The sequence below is a fragment of the Trachypithecus francoisi genome, unplaced genomic scaffold (assembly GCF_009764315.1).
Source record: "Trachypithecus francoisi isolate TF-2019V2 unplaced genomic scaffold, Tfra_2.0 Lachesis_group7, whole genome shotgun sequence".
NCBI lineage: Eukaryota > Metazoa > Chordata > Mammalia > Primates > Cercopithecidae > Trachypithecus > Trachypithecus francoisi.
In genome coordinates this window covers 24,605,979-24,623,978 of record NW_022681472.1, presented here as the reverse complement: position 1 = coordinate 24,623,978, position 18,000 = coordinate 24,605,979, and the positions used below count along the sequence as shown (strand labels likewise).

The following is an 18,000-nucleotide window of genomic DNA, read 5'->3' as shown; positions in this document are numbered from 1 at the left end:
GCACAGCAGTGACAGCTTTTAGAAATGGCAATGAGAGAATGAGGACAAGTCACAATAGTCACAAACAGGGCCAGGGGCAAAAGAAAACACAGAACTGCTCTATGCGTTTGAAAACAAAGATGGCTGTGAAAGGAGGATCTGCCTTTCAATTGTCCTTGAAGGCACCATCGTGGCAGAAAAAAACAAATAACAGAAAACAAAGCAAGGCCCACTAGGACTTCAGTAGCTCCCAAGGGCCTGGCTGGCTCTCAGCCACCCTAGACTCCAGGGTAAGTGTAATTTATTTCTTATCAATGTGCTTGCTGGAGGCACAACAGGCAGTAAAAGAGCATAAAAAGAAAAGAAACAAAAAGGAACTGAAAAAATAAGGTGCAAAAAGAAGTACTGTAAATAGTAAAACGTCAGTTTCTTTTATTTTAAGGTAGGTGTGGTGCAGCAAAGCACAATAACATAGACTGTATTATCTTAATGGAAGCATTTAGACAATTAGCAGAATACTATATATCAATATCTACTAACAAGTCATATAGAGATAAAAAGTAAAAATAAATTTAGATTGATCTACTCCAGGTATTGTTCATCAGTAACACATGAGGATTTTGTTTACTTGCAATATTTTACTCTCTCTTCCTCCACTATTGTTTTGTTTCTTCTTCAGTAACCTTAGTAACTTCGATAAAGTTAAATCTCTACTTCTTATTTCGTCAACTTTCCTCAGTATCCTTTGACCTCCACTTGGTAAATACAGTTTATTATTGCGTTGCCTTTACCTTCACCTCTTCTTTCATTCCCATTTCCAGGTCTCAAATTTTTCCAGTTGTACTTTTATTGCACAATTGTGAGCAATGTTATATTCAGTTTTGTAACCATAAGCAAATCTATGCATTTTGTTTATAGGTTGATCTTGAAAAGTGAATCAATAGTGCTTACATTATCATGAATATGGATATATTTTTCTTTGCTCAGTGAAGTACTATTCTAAACCTTAAAAGAGAAAGATAAAAGGATTTATAAAGGGGAGAAAAAGGGAAATCTTGATGGATCAGTATGATATAAGTCAATTACCTTGTATAATATCAAGACTCAGAAGGGCAATCATTAAAATTCTTCTCAGATTCCATGTCATTCATCTAGGGCTTTTAAAAAGAGCTATATCCATCACTTGCCTACATTAGAGCTCTGGAATTTTATAGCAGTGATTCTCAGGAAGATGAGGATGTTTTTAAATTGCCATCATGCTTATTTTAAAAAGCAGAATATTTTAGCTAACTATGTTTATTTTCCAGAGAATGGATTTAGTGCTTCTAATTGAGATAGTATTTAAAAAGACTTGATATATTGTAGGTCATAAAAACTGTGAAGAATAATACTAAAGCACATTAATGTGGCTTTTTTAAACAATGGATTTCTGAACACCGTTTTAGGGTTGAAGCAATGGCTGGAGTTTAGCTTTAGCTGTGCTTGCATCTAGGCAGGCACCAGAGAATAGTGGGAAGAGCTGGTGAGTGTGAGCAGAAGGGAGGGGAGAGGTCAGCTTTTCTTTCCTGGCCTGGACTTTAGGCTCCGCTAAGAGAAAGCCTTGTGATATGGTTTGGCTGTGTCCCCACCCAAATCTCATCTTGAATTGTAGCTCCCATAATCCCCACATGTTGTGCTAGGGAACTGGTGGGAGGTAACTGAATCACAGGGGCAGGTTTCTCCCCTTCTGTTCTTGTGATAGTGAATAAGTCTCACAAGATCTGATGGTTTCATAAAGGGCAGTTCCCCTGCACAAGTTCTCTTGCCTGCTACCATGTAAGACGTGTCTTTGCTCATCCATCGCCTTCCACCATGATTGTGAGGCCTCCCCAGCCATATGGAACTGTGAGTCATCTAAACCTCTTTTTCTCTGTAAATTACCCAGTCTTGAGTATTTCTTCACAGCAGTATGAAAATGGACTAAATACACCATGATAACAGAATAAATTCGTTATCCCTCAAAGTCATTGCATCTTTGCTTTTTTGTTCATAGACAGTAAACTAGTGCATGCAAAAAGACCTTTCTCTCTTTTTTTTTTTTTTTTTTGTCTTTTTGTAGTTTTGGATTAATGTTCTCTAATATCCTCTGGTTTCCTGCCTCACTCATTCAGCTATTTCTAAGGAAAGTTGATCACATGGCTAACCAAGCTGGCCACAGCTGATCAGATAAAGAGTGGGTGCCAATACTCATCACAATTATGATCTTGGGTGCAAGTTAGATAAATTGTTAACTTAAAAGAAAAGATATTTTGGAGGGAGCAGATAATTGGAAAGCTCATAGGATTTAAAGGAAGCTTGAAAAACCATTCTCCCAAAAAAGGAGTGTAGGGGCAGCAGGGAACACTGCTTACAGCATGTCTTAGGACAGTCTATTTAAGACACCATTGCTCCAGCTATTGGTCTCTGGGCCACACTGCCAGCATTGTGAATCATCTCTAAATGACCCCAGAAATTTTTGTCACTTCTGACTGGAATACCAGGTGGAAACACCTGTTTTTTAGAGCTTCGGTCATATGCTTATTCATTAAGAAACAGAAAGGAGAAATTTTTTGTTTCCTGTGGCTGCTACCAAAACCACACGTAATGAAAAGTATAAACAAATAGGAAGGAAGTTCAGAAGGAGGGCAGCCAAAATTGGGAAAACTCTCTATGGTACTTGCCCCAAGGGCAGCCTGATGCTAGGCTGGCCTGACGCCTGTCAGGTAGTCTAGAATAAGTGCTCTGCTCAATAGGGATAGCAAATAGGATGAGAAGCAATCAGATTTTTTTTTTTTCCTCTTAAAAAGTTGAAATGTGAGAGAGTCAGTAGTTTCTTTAGGGTCCTGTAAGCTGAAAGGCACACACTGTGTAGGCATTTAGCCAAAACCACAAGATAGGAGAAAGTATGCCTGAGCAGAAGTCATGAACCTGATAGCATTACAGAGAGAAGTCAGTTACCAGCAACAAAGGATTCATTTCATTACCATGAGCACCAAACTAAGGGAGGAAGTGTTGGAAATGTTACATTGAGAAAAAGCACAATAATCTGGTTTCTAGAGCTGTGTGAATCATGAATGACCTTTCCGTTCTTGGTCTTCTATGTTACATGGACATCCCTGTATCTTTTATTTTTTAAAAATCATCTCTTTGTTTTAATTAGTTTAAAAATTAAATGTCCTTACCAATTAGACTAACAAGTAGATTTGCTTACAGAAAACATTTCTTTCTATCATATGTGAAGGCCAAGGATGACAGGTGGGTTTTACTTTACAGAGTGGAAGTATCTTTGCTATTTTTTAAATGTAAGACTTCTGGAGTTGTTCTAGTAATTCCAATCAGTAGAAAGAAAAGGGATAAACAAGTTAAGGACAGGCATTTTTTCTAAAAATAAAGTTTCCCAATCAATTCTGCTCACATTTCAAGTGTGAGAATGTAGTCACAGGACCATATGTATTCACAAAGACATCTGGGAAATTTTGTCTCTAACTGGGCAGCCAGGTGCCTAGGAGGAAAAGGAGGACAGATTGAAGTGGAAGGAGGATTTCTGAGTTAAACTGAGCATTTCTCTGCTCCTAACAAGCCTTACCTTTATTGGAAAGCTGTATTTGATGCATAAACACCCTTGAGGAGAAAACAAGAGTACTTTACAGGTAGACAAATGCAGACATCACCCTGATGAAAAAAGAGTAATATGTGATATCTTTTTATTCTATTTTCCAAGTCCAACCTAAATGATTCATTCTATAGAATAGAGTTCTAACCAAAAAATGTGGTGCTTCTTGTGGTGCCTCACCATGATCTCCTAGCCAGGGCCCATGTACCCATCCTCCAGCTTCTGGGAATGTCAACTGCTGAAGACTATGTCCCTTACTAGGACAGCTATGTCCCTTACTGGAAAATTCCCTTATTTGCAAGACATTGCTATTCCCAAGTTCCCATCCTTTCATCCCCACCAGAGGCTTGCCTCTAGCTAATGACACAAGGCAACTCTGAAGGACCTTCTTAAGTCCACAACTCTCTGTATTGGCTTCCTTTGCAAGCCATGTTGTGAGTCAGCATTTCCCAGTTCCCAGGCCTGCCTTCCTCCCTTAAGAAAAGATATATTGCCTTAGAAACCTTTCCATACAAATCCCTGTATCTGAGTTTGTTTTCAAGGAAGCCAGACTGACACATAATGTGTTATGGAATAAAATTTACAAAAATTTGATTAATAATGAGTGAACTACAAGAACATTTCAACATGATTACAGTAATTTGGTTGCAATTTTTAGATATATTTGAAAACCTTGCTTTAGGCTAGAATTCCATTCACAGTCAAACATTAAGAAGAAACTGTGGGAGGTTGTCTGAATTTATAGTTATAAAATTCAAAAGCTTTGTCATAATAAATATAGGAATGTTTACCTTCAAATGTTCTAGCGCATATTCTGGAAGCAGCGTGTAATTCTTTATCCTACATCGTAAAAGAAATTATTGCAAATGGGACACGTGTTAAGTCTAAATTAACAAAGAGGAAGTACCTGAGTCGCATTAATTATACAGGGAAAAAAAGCCCAGAAAATGTTGCTGAAAAGTCAAATGACAATGGAGGATCAAAAAACAGAGTTAAAAAATCACTTGGGGAAAAGCACTCCCTGGCTTTGAATTCCGTAACGTACTTATTGGAATGAGTGTTGTCTGACACTAAGCAGATGGCCATCTGAAATCTTTCCTTGACACTCTCTCTAGGAAAAGGAAGAATTGATGAAGATTTGGTGGAAAACCACATATATTCAAAATAAATATCTCATAAATGCAATCTACACAAGTTTATTTTTCAAATATATATGAAAAGTCAGATTTAATCTGAATATCTTATGTTACACAATGTTAAGTATGCCTGTACCATATTTATTATGATAAATGCAATTCAGATCTTATATTGCTTCTTTCTTTTCTAGAACTGTCATTACAAAAAAATCTTTCAGTACATAAAGCAAGCTATCCATCTGTTAATTAGGTGTTCAGTATTATTTACTCTCAACCCAGTAAACAGATGTTTATTATATTTAGCTACCAAATTGTACCAATCCAGAGAGAAAAATATTCCAAATAATGAATACAGAATGTGACAAAAAATTCGCTAGTAATTAATGTGAAATTCTAGCAGTCTGAGAATGATGTAAAAATGAAGGACATTACAAATCATTATAATTATCTGATGAGATTAATTTCCAACTAACACATCTTGGCCATTTCTTTTAAGCAGTTCAGGTAGGTTGTTGTAGATTGGGGTTTTTTGTGTGTTTGTTTTTAATGTAAGGAATATCACTCAAAAGCAGAAACAATAGAAATGAAAATAATTTTAAATAGCTTCTAAAATATTAGTCATAAAATTACAAGTTCTTCAATATGTTGATTCTAAAAATCATACTTTGTTGTGACTAAAATTTAAAAAGTGTATGAGATTGCTATTTGTTTTATCATATAGATGCTTCCCTTATTTGAATACTTTGCGATTACAAATGTCTTGCCTTCATGCATGTGGGTATATACACTTGTTTTTTTTCTTCTTTATGAGCAACTTTTGAATACTCTTCAAACCACTGCACTTTTCACTCTTTCACTACTTTTAGGTCTTAAATTTCTTGTTCTAAATTAGAGAACTTCCAAGAAAGGCCACAATGGGTCCTGATGCATCTTTGAATCTGACTCTGATAAGAAAATATTGAAAACATGTGGAGGTAATGATTGTTCATGTTCTTTTGCATGTGCAAACATACTGGTCATGAGAAACAGAGGAAGAGTAATTTGATAGACGTGGAGTCTATTAATGTTAGCAAAAAGTAGAGATACACAATCAAGGCACTTGATTCCTTATAGCCTTGCTCTGGGCCAGGCTCTGGGCCCTGCATGAGGTTGCAAATTGTCACAGAAAAGAAATTCTATAGCTTTTTAGTGCCTGCCTTTCTTCATCTCTATCCACTCTTTTACTCACACCTGACTTTGACCTTAGCGGTGGCTCATGCCTGTAATCCCAGCACTTTGGGAGGCTGAGGCAGGTGGATCACAAGGTCAGGAGATGGAGACAATCCTGGCTAACATGGTGAAACCCAGTCTCTAATAGAAATACAAAAAATTAGCCGGGTGTGGTGATGGGCACCTGTAGTCCCAGCTACTCAGGAGGCTGAGGCAGGAGAAAGGCGTGAACCCAGGAGGCAGAGCTTGCAGCGAGCCAAGATCGCGCCACTGCACTCCAGTCTGGGCAACAGAGTGAGACTCCATCTCAAAAAAAAAAAAAAAAAAAAACCACTAGTTTTTCTGTATTTCTAGCCTTTGTGTCTTACTACCATGTCTTAGAGCTCATTGCTTTTAAATTTAACTGGCTTAATCTTACGGCTAAGTTACTCTGCTCTCAGGACAGCTCTGACTGGTTCAGCCTGGAATATCCAGTCCCCATCATACTTTTGGCATGGCCTAGTCAAGCTGAGCATCAACATTATTAAAAGACCTCCTAATGCGAAGGTCAATGACTGGGGAAATCATAAAGAAGAGTTCTCAGGGGTACTAAGATTCCTTCCCTTTGTCAACCGAGCATCTCCTAGAATAGGAATTAATCTAAAGTTGACAATGCTTTCCTTGACTTATCAATACACTGAAAGTCAGCTGAGAGTGAATATATCAAAAGCTACCTTCACTGTAAGTATCTAAATCCAATGCATTCTAATTTCTTCATAGATCATGGTTTTCAGAGATCTGTATCCAGACTTAGACTGCTGTAGACTCAAGGCCACTAGCAAACTTATCTGTTAAGCACAAGTCTGAACTTGGCCCTGACTCATGTAGATACATACCATTGATAGTTGTCCCTTGATGGGTGAAGCTAAGACTAATGTCATTATGTCCCAGTCTGCGCCCCTAAAAATGAGGCAGGAGAGTGTGTGTTCACTGCCTGTGCTCTGTGCTGGCATTTGATCTGATACAATAATAACCTCAATTTGATTATTTTCTTCCCTCTGTGTTAAGTGGATGTCATGATAGTTTGATATGAAGTTCTAACTCTTATTTTGGTATCACTTAAAATGGAAATGAAAAACAACTAAAACTTTTGAATGGATGATTCTAAAAATAAACAGGAAGTGTTGTTTTTAATAAAAGGATTAGAAATTGAGTAAATTAATCTAAACCACATCAGTGAGTTAGTGAAAGGGTTGAGAACAGACTTCACGGTTTGTGACATCTGGTCTAGTTCTTAGACTTCTTGTCTACTATCTCACTGTGTGTTCTTGGAAAGATCACTTCCCATATATTCATCTTACGGGAAAATTACATTGAACCCATCTTATAAATGTACTAAGGGAAATCTAAAATTCCCTGAGGGCTGGGCCAGTGTCTGTTTTTACTTGCTTGCACATGTATTGCTGTGTCTCACAACTGAAAAGGACATTCCTGATGACTTACTATCTGTTCACATTTCAAAAGACCAACCCAAGGCAAAGTTGTTTTTTTTTTTTTTTTCCACTAACCCACATAACTTTTATAGACTTCTATTGATGGGAGAGGTTCTAAGGATCTTGGTAAAGAGACTGGGACAGCTATTCCTGACACAAACTGCTGCAGACTTCTGCCCTCTGTCTTTTCAAAAATTTCCAATTCCTCTTCAATTCTAAGTATTTATGTAAGGAAGCCCCCTATTACTTGTTAGTAGTTTTTAACACTTGCCAATGTGTTAACATGCCTTATTAGACCCCACCGGTAATTGCAAGTGGCACTTTCTGGGAGCAGTCGGGGAAGAGTTGGAGAAGAGAGCCCAGAGAAAAAGGGGCAGCCGTGACTTTCCTGTGTTGGAGTGTCAAATGGTTTTATTTTCTGTCCTTAATTTTCTGCTTTGAAACCACTGCTTCTGAGTACTAACTCCAAGTCGGGTCGAAGTAAAGAAATGGAAATTCCCATTTTGGTGTGATCTCCATGAATGCATCAAAGTGATATGGGTGAGCAAGTTGTTGATGTCATCCACCGGATTCACGATGGTTGCAGAGAGGGGCAGAAGAGACACTTTTAGTTCCATCTGGTATTCTCAAATGGAACTACTCAGAGAAACTGCCAAGTCAATATTTGTCTCTATTTCACTGAGTTCTAGAGTTGAGGTGAGAGACTGAGGAAGTTGGATTCCAGAGTCCCCGCTATCACTCAAACCATCAAAATACTGATTTGACCAGTACGTACCTCTTTCATTTTATTGATGAAAAAAATAATATTGGTCTAAGTTTTTCATTCAGGTTCTTATAGATAAAAATTTAACCTTATAGATAAGAACCACTTTATTTTTAAGTAGAATTTTTTTACTGTTGCTAAAATAACTGGGAAACACACACACATGCTCTACTTTTATATTTTCATGTCACGGTAGAATTGTTGATCAGAATATATTGCCAGGAGCAGAGCTCTATCTCCCTGGATGCTGTCATCATGGCCAGAAAGATGTGTTTCAATGAAGTACCATCAAAAACATGCACCACATCAAAAATGTGAGTCATACAGTCTCCATACCTAATCAGTCTGCTGAAACTAATAATACCGATTACAGCAAGCCTATAGTTTCTTTTAAATTCTTCCAAAAAATGATATACTGAGAGAAATATATAAGCTATTAAAAATGAAGGGCAAGCGGGCAACTGGGAGCTAAAGTGCAAACATGCCACTTTAAATGGGAACACATGGCAACTGGAAAACAGGCATGGAAAATAAGTGGTAACACAAGCAATTGGGAGCTTGAATGAACGGACTTAGAAGTGGGTGTCTTCAGATCCCTAATGAGAACGGTTTTGCTCCATGTCCACCCTGTCCCACCACTCCATCATTCTTGGGCCATTTCCAGATTAGGTGGGATTCAGGAGAAGCAACATCATGGGTAAAAACTCACTAATATTGACAGTACCCCTGAACAAAACTTAGAGATTGATACATGGGGTTACATCAAAGCCAAAACTAGTTTGTGTGATATTTCATAGACAGAGTAAAAACTGGACTGATTTATGTTTTTGGCTAGGAGATGGAGTTTTTCATGAAAAATTAACTGATTTGCTTTGCTTGCAGCAAAATTAGTAATCTGTTTCATTTTAAAATAAATGATGGGCCTTGCTGAGAAATCTAGTCTTTCTTTTTTAATAACAGTATTTAAAACACACACGCATTGGGACAATTAAGAAAAGGTAGTACTGAGAATATAATAAACAATTACACTAAACTCTAAGGTTATTTTCACTTAAACAAAAAGTGGTAAACTTTATTTTCTTAGAATATTTTTCATGAACAAGAAAATAACATTGCTTTATAATTTAAGCCCGAGGGAGTGGAGATACATTCTCTCTTGTCACTCTTCAATATAATTACTCACTTCCTTTAGTCACCGCAAGGCAAACCAGTCTCAGAGAACATAGTCAATGTTGATGGTATAGAATAGGAAGCATCAAGGAGACAAAAACAAAACCAAACAAAAGAAGCGGAAAAAAGTACAAGGTGATATTTGGGTCATTGGTCATCCCTTTGCATGTATTCTGATTGAATATGTTGATTGATTGAGAAGATTTTGCTAAAACCTATACTAAGTTACACTCTTGCTAAAACCTAAGAAGATAAACAAGGTCATGGACTAGCATTCTCAATAACCAGTGCATGTTTGGGATGAATGATATGGACATATGTAGCACACAGTGATTTATACAGCAGTGGCAGATGGAGTTACTAAAGACTGAGCTTAGACTTAAGGAGTTGTGCTATGTGCAGCTTTCAGCTAGAGGCATTCACTCACCAGCTGCATATAAGTTGGTCTTGTCTGAATGAAGCTGAAAGGACTATAGATATACATTTTTGTATGGTGCATTGTTAGAGATGATGAATAACTAATAAGTGAAGACAAAATAAAAGCATTTGTCTAAGGAGGCAAAGACAAATTCAAATCTTATGGTACTTCTCTAACAATGAGTTTTACTCTAATTATTGTGAACAAGTCTGTCTGTCTGAGTGCCACTCTGTAAGGGATAGTGGTTAAACACACAGCCTTTGGGGTCCAGCAGAGGTAAGGTCAAACTTTACCTTTGCCACATATGATTGGCCGAATCTTTAGCGAATTGCTAAACTCTTAAAATTTCCAGTTCCTTATCTATTAAGTTGAATGATAATCCCTCTGGTTGAGAATTAAATGAGATAATGTAGATGAAAAGCTCAGCAGGAGGTCTAGAACTTATTAGAATAATAATCTATGCTGGAGGAGATGCTAATCCTCGACCACACTCCTTCTTTATCACTATGACCCTGTCCAGCCCCACTCCCCTTCTTTCTCTCCTTGGACTCACCAGGCTCATTCTCATTTTGTACTCTGATTCTTAACTTTTGCCCCTCTTATCCTCCATGTGTATAGACCACCTTTACTGTCCTTTCTGCTCTTTGGAAAGCAATACTTAGTTGGGTGTTAGGACATTTTCTTTTACTTTTCCTGTTGCCTGGGTAGTTCTTTCCCTGATCTTCACGTGCTATATTCTTCTCCTTGGTTTGGTCTAATCTTCATGTCACATCTTCAATTACACTTTTCCTGAACACTGTAATGACAGTAGCCTCCCAGCTCTCTAGACACTGACATTGCCCGACGTTATTTTCTTTAAAGCCTGTGTCACTAACTTACATTGATTTTTATATGCATTTTCTGCCCCCCTCCACTGGAATGTAACCTCCATGGGACCCCTTCTGCATGTCCAGCATCTAATCTTGTGTATGACATGTAGTAGGTGTTCAAAAACTTGTCTTGAAAAAAAGGAATGGATTTATTGAGTCTTTACCATGTGCTAGGTACCACCAGGGACTAGGAATCTGGCTGTCAAAAAATTGGAGATCTTTCATGTATGTATGGAACTTATAATACAGTGGAGCAGATACAGAACAAATAACTAGATAAATAAATATCTAATTACAAACTGTAGGTGAACCTGATTGATTCAGAAGGTGAGGAAAGTATTCCTGAGGAAATCATATTTGAGATATTTGAGACTTAGAGATGAAGGAGTAAGAGCTAACCAGATGAGGATGGAGATGAGAAGAGGAGTTCCTTACTGTATGTGCTGGCCTTGAAGTAGAACAGGAGAGTGGAACCACAGAGCCAAGGCATGGTCCATCGAGTGCTCAGACTTCTGCAAGTGCCTTTGCGAATGAATCCAAGAATGAGGCTCTAGTGACTGAAATCCAGTTGAAATTTTGAGCCTAGGATTCTGGGGATACTTCTTCTTCTTCTTTTTTTTTTTTCTTCCTTTTAGTTTTCTCAGAAGGTTAATTCCTTCTTTTGCTAAGATGGGGAAAGGGTAACAAGGAAAGCCCTGAATGAGGTCTTTCTATGTTTTCACGTTTATCCACATTGTTATTAATGAAGAAAGAAATAGAGTACCATCTGCAAAACTGGGTGAGAACTGACCAAGGATTGACTCTGGTACACATTAAAACTAACATAAAAAAGAGAAAAAAGTCCAAATAATTGTAGTTGATACGGTATAAATGTAGATGCAAATTGTACAGTATTTTTTACATAGTAGTTTATGTAAATGCAAAAAAGGAAATTTATTAACAATAATCTGAGTTGAAACCTAGATTTTTAAAATACGACTGTCAAGCAAGTGGAATGGAGATATATGGTGTTAGGTAAAAGTATATAAAATCCTCCAATCACATAACGAACAGTCTAATGCTACTGTATTTGGTTTAAAGTTGATAACTGAAGAACTATACCTTAAAGATGCCTTTGAAAGATAATGGTAACACTATTGGTATTAAAAAGAGGCCAAATACTTTTTTAAACACTAGAGAAGACCAAAGCTAAGACAACATATTCTACAATATTCCTCATAGCAGAAAATAGAAAACAAGTAAAAAATCAGCTGATAAAAGTGAGGCTGAAGTAATCAGTTATGGAAAAACACAAATTACTTTAAAACTCTATTTAAGAACAAACACTGAGATTGAGTTAATAAACAAAATCCAGCTAAAAACATTATGCTCACCCTACACATCTAACTGAAAGTGATGCAAAATGTTAAAAATAAATGGGCAGATACATTAGGCAAAAGAAATAAAGAAACAAAGGAGGGTGAGGGAAGTATGAGTGCAATATTAAACACAGGCAAAGCTGAAGTGGTACTATATGAAAAGAGAGTCATTTTCAACTAAAAAACAATACAGTTTACAAGTGAAGATAAATGCTCATGAGATAGCATGTGGTGACCAAACTAACATCAAACTACATTCAGCAGAAACTAATACCGAAGGAATCAATAGAAACAGAGTTGTGAGAAATTTTACTACCTCACTCGGCCCTCAGATTTAAAGAATTAAAGCAGACTTAAAAAAAGAAGGGTTAGTGACACACAATTATCCATGTGACAAACCTGCAAATGTACTCCCTGAACCTAAAATAAAAGTAGAAAAAAAGCAAACGTGTAAAGCATTACAATTATGTATTTCCTTAACATTGAATAACCAATATAACAAATAAAGTATTGCTGTTCCTATTTACCAGTGATGTGGCTTTGTTTCTCCCTCTGTAAATTGAGGATAATAATACCTACTCATAGTCACTATGAAGAATAAATGAGACAATTTTTATAATTGTATAGTGTAGTACCAAGTAAACACTTAAAATGATATTATCATTATTGTTATTAATCAGAAATATTTTGTCTACAAAATACAAGTAGAAACTAGTTATTCATTCCAAATTTGGGCGGAATGTTCTTAAAAAGAGGCTCCCATTATATGTGACAAAGAAAACCTCTAAAGAAAAATTGAACCAATTTCCAATAAAAATAGGAGTAAATAATAAAAGTTTGTTTAAAGAGAATGCAGGCACATGTGAATTTAAGCCAATCATTTCTAATATTTAGAAACTCTCTAGATATGATTATTACATCCTCAGGGATACAACTAAAGCTGTACTGAAATTAAAATTCTATGATTTAAAATCTTTTGTTAGAAAGTAAAAATAAATAAGCTAAACACATAACTAAAACTTTTAAAAGGGCAATAAAATTACAGTTAGGAAGCAGGAAGAAACAATAAAAAGAAAGGCAAGAACATGATTATAAAACATCAAAAGTTTAATTGATATTTTGGTAGGCAGAATAATGCCCCCACACAAGACGTTCGTATTCTAACCCTCAAACTTGTGAACATGTTAGGTTACACTGCAAAGAAGAATTAAGGTCGTAGGGAGAATTAAAGTTATTAATTAGCTGACTTTAAAATGGAGACATTATTCTGTTTAATCTGGATGAGCCCAGTGAAATCACAAAGGTCCTTAAAAGTGAAAGAGGGAGATGGAAGAGGAGACAGTCAGGGGCAGATGTGACTGCAGAAGGTCAGAGTGACGTGATGTGAAAAGTACTGACTCACCTGTTGCTGACTTCAAAGGTGGAGGAGGGGGCTATAAGCCAAGGAATGGGGGTGAACTCTAGAACCTGGAAAAAGCAAGGAAATGGAACACCACTTAGAGTCCACAGAGAGGAGTAAAGACCCATGACGCCTTGATTTTAGTATAGTGAGACTCCTGTCATATTGCTTACACACAGAAAATGATCCATTTGTGTTTCTTTAAGCCACCAAGTTTGTGGCAATTTGTTACAGCAATGATAGAAAAGTAATACAGATATATTCAGGAACTTGTTTATTAAAAAATAATCAGATAAATCCCCCTTCTGGCAATGCTTTGAAAAAGGAAAAAATACTCAATAAAAATTGAGGAGCAGATTTTAATGAGATTAATAAAAGAGATAAAATATGCAATTATAATGCATATAATTCTAGGGATATATATTTGAAAGTCTTGAGGAAATAGAATATTTTAAGAAAAATATAAATTAATAAAGCTAACTCAAGAGTAATCCAAAGAGTACTCACAGACCCTCTGAAGGAAGCAGTCTGTTCCTGCAGGACCCGGGAGACCGCCCCAAAACTGTGAGTGCTCCAACTGCAGAATCGGGAAAGGGAGACCCTCCTCTCCTGAACGCACACCCCCACTGGAGAAGCTGAAGGTCTGTAAGCCGGAGAAGTTTCCGACTTTACCTGAAGCTAGGTCAGTTTGGAAAGTCGAGCAAAATACAGGGTTAAAGGAAGCAGCAGAAAGGCCCTAGGAGCTGGCAGGGTCCCCAAGCAGCACCACAGGGATCCAATGGGAGAGGAGCAGGGGGTAAAACTACACAGGGAGAAGGAAATCTCTAGCTGAACTCTAACAATTTGGAGGGGTGAGAAGCCTCCTGGCCAGAACTCAGGGGAGGGTGTAAATCTGGTGTGCAGACTCCACAGGTGGGGAGGTGGGGGGAAGAACCAAGCCCTTTCTTTTGCAGTTGGGAGGAGGGTAGCCTGGGGCGGGTTTTCAAGCTCTTACTCTCCACCTGGAAATGGCCTGGGGGCTGTTGCAGGGGGACATGGTGGGAGTGAGATCGATCCTTTGGTTTGTGTGGGAGCTAGGTGAGTCCTGTGACTGCCAGCTTTCCCCAACTTCCCTGACAACCTGCATGCCTCAGCAGAGGCAGCCATAATCCTCCTAGGTACACAACTCCAGTGACCAGCGAATCTCACCCCCATCCCCCACAGCAGCCTCAGCAAGACCTGCCCAACGAGAGTCTGAACTCAGACATGCCAAGCCCCATCCCTACCTGATGGTCCTTCCCTACCCACCCTGCTAGCAGAAGACAAAGGGCATACAATCTTGGGAATTCTAGGGCCCCACCCACTGCAGTTCCTCCCCATATTACTACAGCTGATGCTCTCTGGAAAGTACCACTTCCTGGCAGGAGGCCAGCCAGCACGAAAATAGAGCTTTAAACCACCAAAGCTAAGAACTCTCACAAAGTCCATTCACAAAGTTCATTGCACCTCCCTGCCCCCCGCCACCTCCACCGGAACAGGCACGGTCTCTGTCCACAACAGAGACCTAATAGATGGTTCACATCACAAAACTTTTTGCAGACAACCCCCATTACCATCCCAGAGCTGGGTAGACTAACTGGGTGGCTAGATCCAGAGGAGAGAAAACCATCACTGTAGTTCGGCTCACAGGAAGCCACATCCATAGGAAAAGGGAGAGAGTACTACATCAAGGAAATACTCTGTAGAACAAAAGAATCTGAAAAACAGCCTTCAGCCCTAGACGTTCCCTCTGACAGAGCCTACCCAAATGAAAAAGAACCAGAAAACCAACCCTGGTAATATGACAAAACAAGGCCTGTCAGCATCCCGCAAAAATCACACTAATTCACTAGCAATGGATCCAAACGAAGAAGAAATCCCTGATTTACCTGAAAAAGAATTCAGGAGGTCAGTTATTAAGTTAGTCAGGGAGGGACCCAAAAAACGTGAAGCCCAATGCGAGGAAATCCAAAATATGATACGAGAAGTGAAGGGAGAAACATTCAAGGAAATAGATAGCTCAATGAAAACACAATCAAAAATTCAGGAAACTTTGGATATACTTTTAGAAATGCAAAATACTCTGAAAAGTCTCAGCAGTAGAATTGAACAGGCAGAAAAAAGAAATTCAGATCTCGAAGACAAGGTCTTTGAATTAACCCAATCCAACAAAGACAAAGAAAGAAGAATAAAATATGAACAAAGCCTCCAAGAAGTCTGAGATTATGGTAAATGATCAAACTTAAGAATAATCAGTGTTCCCAAGGAAGAAGATAATTTTAAAAGCTTAGAAAAAACATTTTGGGGGAATAATCAAGGAAAACTTCCCTGGTCTTGCTAGAGACCTAGACATTCTAAATACAAGAAGCACAAAGAATACCTGGGAAATTCATCACAAAAATATCTTCACCCAGGCACATTGTCATCAGGTTATCCAAAGTTAAGACGAAGGAAAGAATCTTAAGAGCTGTAAGACAGAAGCACCAGGTAACCTATAAAGAAAAACCTATCAGATTAATGGCAGATTTCTTAGCAGAAACCCTACAAACGAGAAGGGATTGGGGCTTATCTTCAGTCTCCTCAAACAAAACAATTATTAGCCAAGAATTTTGAATCCAGTGAAACTAAGCATAATAAATGAAGAAAAGATACAGTCGATGGGATTCTACTCAGTCATAAAAAGGAATAAATTAACAACACTTGCAGTGACCTGGATGAGTCTGGAGACTATTATTCTAAGTTAAGTAACTCAGGAATGGAAAACCAAACATCGTATGTTCTCGCTGATATGTGGGAGCTGACCTATGAAGACGCAAAGGCATAAGAATGATGCAATGGACTTTGGGGACTTGAGGGGAAGAGTGGGAGGAGGGCAAGGGATAGAAGACTACAAATATGATACAGTGTATACTACTCGGGTGATAGGTACACCAAAATCTCACAAATCACCACTAAAGAACTTACTCATGTAACCAAATACCACCTGTACCCCAATAACTTAAAAATTAAAAAATGAAGAAAAAAGTTAACTCAAGAATGGTTAGAAGCATAAATTAAATGATAAACACAGAAGAAATAGAGAAAATGTATACAAAATAATTTCATTCAGACAAGTCTCTTGTCAGACTATTGACGAATTTATTTTTTAAAGGCAAAGATTTCTGTACTATGTAAACATTTCCAGGATTTAGAAGAATAAAGAAATCTCCTCCATTGATGTTATAAAGTTAGTAGAACCCGGAGACCAAAACTGGAGAAATATAATCCAGAAAAGTAAAGTAGACAACTTTATTTCTAAGTATAACAATAAAATTTATTAAAGTAGAACTTGGAATATTATTCCTAAGAGTTTAAGATATGAGGATAGTGGCAATACAGTATGAGTGAGGGGCACAATAGGAGCAAGATAGTTATACATTCTACACCAACACATATTCCAGATAATTAAACAGCTAAATATTATTTCTGTCTAACAAATCTACAGTATATAATGTTATAATGAGGGAAGCATCACAAATTGAAATGTAGGGTGTATTCTCATGTTCTTGTTTATAAACAATGCAATAAATTATGCAATCCATTTATACTTGGAGTAGGAAGCAAAATTTGCCCAGAATTAGATAGGGCAGAATAAACATCCATAGCTCATCTCGTGAGCTCAGAATATAAAGAACAACTCAGGCATCCAATAATGTATCCACACACTTAAGCCTGAACTCAAGCATATGGACAACAGAAGGAAAAGCTTTTATTGCTGCAGGAGGCTAACAGAGAAGCTTGCAATTCAACATCTTGATCATATAAAGTTAAATTAATTGTAATGTATTAGTTAACAACCACCCAACCAATTGGTGGAGTTGAATATCTGTTATAACTTAATATAATCCCTGTTTAATCCCCTAAGGGGAAATTTCTTTTTATCTCCCGAAGTTGCTTAGTAGGCACAGTTAAGTTTTACAGCATCAGAAAACCAGTGGTAGCTTGGTAACCTAAAGCCTATCTCTCTAGGAAAACAGAACTCAGATGATCTAAAAGGCATCTGAAAGACGACCAAGACCATTATGAGACAGTTCCTGGTTTTTATTTTTGTATTTTTTCCACATTTACTTCCACATAAATAGTATTTTCTCCAGTTCTTAATTCTCATTATTTCTAAACCAATTATTCCTAATATTTGGCTTATTTAATAATTTTCTATTTGTTATTAAACAGAACTAATGATATGATAACTGATGTCTTCTTGAACATGAAGAAACAGTAATGAACATCACTTGCTGTTTTTAGGAGTTTACTTAATGGTGTGTACACAGGAAATGTCAGGCTGTTAATGTTTCTAAAAAGTGGGGCATCTATTTTCATCTTATACTCTGGGCTGAAAATGATTTTTTCCCCTGCTGAAAGTGCCTTCCATCAATAGAGTATGTAGAAAGTACTAACATTTCAGAGAAACATCGATCCCATACAGAGAACACAGTTGCCAGGGAAAAAGGTACAAAGCATTAAACTTAAAGAGAAATAAATTCACTGACCATTGCCTGGCACATAATAGATTATCAATAATATTTCTCAAATAAATGA

General features: G+C 37.4%; 1 long non-coding RNA gene across 1 annotated transcript; it reads left to right on the top strand.

Annotated features, from left to right (window-relative positions):
* The first annotated feature begins 629 nt into the window (after positions 1–629).
* LOC117079193 lies at positions 630–16,444 on the top strand. The gene is made up of 3 exons (XR_004435303.1): positions 630–645; positions 3,492–3,495; positions 16,291–16,444. It is a non-coding gene; the product is annotated as an uncharacterized LOC117079193 (long non-coding RNA).
* Positions 16,445–18,000: the final 1,556 nt, after the last annotated feature.